Source organism: Channa argus, chromosome 22 (assembly GCF_033026475.1).
Source record: "Channa argus isolate prfri chromosome 22, Channa argus male v1.0, whole genome shotgun sequence".
Lineage (NCBI taxonomy): Eukaryota > Metazoa > Chordata > Actinopteri > Anabantiformes > Channidae > Channa > Channa argus.
Genome location: NC_090218.1, coordinates 9,285,399 through 9,287,369, shown reverse-complemented (window position 1 = coordinate 9,287,369; position 1,971 = coordinate 9,285,399).

The window sequence follows — 1,971 nt, the reverse complement described above, 5'->3', positions numbered from 1 at the left end:
CATAGTGCCTTAATTTTGGCAATGATGCAACTCACACACACATTTTACAACACAGTGTTTTTTCCCTTTTTTTTTTCTTTTTTTTGTCCATTGTCCAAGTTTATCACATTTAATGAGGTGTGTGAGATCTGACTCTATTATATCTTTTTTTTTTTTTAAAAGAGGTAGAGCTCAGGCAAACATTCACACTTCAATAAGTGAATTAATGTGGGAATTAAATTAAAGAATACATATGTACAGCAAACAGGGTCGACAGTCAGCTCAGATTTCAGGTTTTCAATACTCATTTTAAATTCAAAGTAAACTGGTAGAGCTATACAGTAAGTCCAGTGTAAAATCTTTCTATTAATAGAACATATTAATACATGTGTGCTTTGGCTCTCAGGTAAATTATATGTTCTTGTCTTAAAGTGAAAGTTGAAAATGTTAGTTTTGCCTAAATACAAAATCTGCTTTTAGTAGATGACGTCGGATTTTGAGCCCTATTGTTCTTTACTGACTTATTACAAATTACACTCCAGCTGGTCATGAATTCTTCTGTATGAATATAGTTTTATAGTTCTTTTGCACACTTTTGCATAGAAATGAAACTGAGTAAACATACTTGGCTAAACCACCTTTGGTTTTGATACTGGTTTACATCGATTGATATCTGTTCTGTTTAGAGTTTAATATAGGAAGTTTATGCAAAACACTTTTTTGTTCACTAATTAACATTCTGTTCTTTGCAAACAGCTTTTTTAGGGTAAAATTGTACTAATATTCTTCAATTTAATTTTTGTCATTTGCATCCAAAGTATTTTATATTCTCTAAATCCACGCAGAATAATACATTTCCTCCAAATCATTTCCAGAACATTTTTTATTTATATGGTCTTTAAATTATTGCAGTTGTTACATTGTGTGTTTTTTCTTCACAAGGGCAAACAAGTACGTCAATAAACAGTCTTTTATTAAAATGTTTTTGTCTTCATTTACAGTTTTTTTTTATGATTTCTCAGCACTTTAAGTTAAAGTATATGAACATTTACATAAAATACTTAACAAATATACACAGATCAATCACAATATTATTATTGATATAATAATATTGTGTAGGTCCCTCTCTGTGGTGAAAACAGCTCTGACCCTTTGAGTCCTAAACTCCAGGTACTGCTGAAGGTGTCCTCTGTGATGTGGCACCACTATTTCAGCATCACATGTTTCAGGTCCTGTAGGTTGTGACATTGCTGGTGCTGCTGCCTCACAGCTAGAAGGCCGTGGGTACAAATCCCCAGATGGCTGAAGCCTTTTTGGGTCTGCATGTTCTCCCTGAGCCTGTGTGGGTTTCATCTGAGCTGTCGGTATTTTCTCATTATTGTTGCTAAATAAAGGGTCCATTTTAAATGGATAAACTTAAATGTATGTCCATCAGGTTTCTTATTCTGTACATGAATTGAACCTTTGAAGAAATCTTATTTGTGAGGGGGATGTGTGATAGTCTTAGATGACCACCTCCTCACAAATATGATTTTGTATGAGAAGCTAAAAAGAGATCTTACCCGCAACTACAAGAAAAAGGTTATAGGAGACCACGCCATTGATAGGGTGACCTGGCACAGCCTTTATCCAAAAGAAGTGCCACCCCTTGCATGTCTTATCCCCTCACCCACGTATCCGGAGGAATCTGGGTCTGACAACTACGCACAACTCTGAGACCGACCTTTAGATGGCGCCACATCTCACTCGCTGCCTCCCACTTTTCCTTAAATGTTTTGAATGATTTTTGGATGATTTTTCATTTGTTTGGAAGTTGGATGTGTTTGTTTCGTTTTGTGTAAGTTTGGTAATTTGATGTCTGAATTTTCTAATTTCCTGTTTGTTTTGAACAGTACAACTTGAGATCCTTACTTTTCAGTAGGTCTGCGTCCTTTTGAAAAATCCATCTAAAGGCGACATTCAAGGAACAATTTCTTTCCTGTTGACGACGTC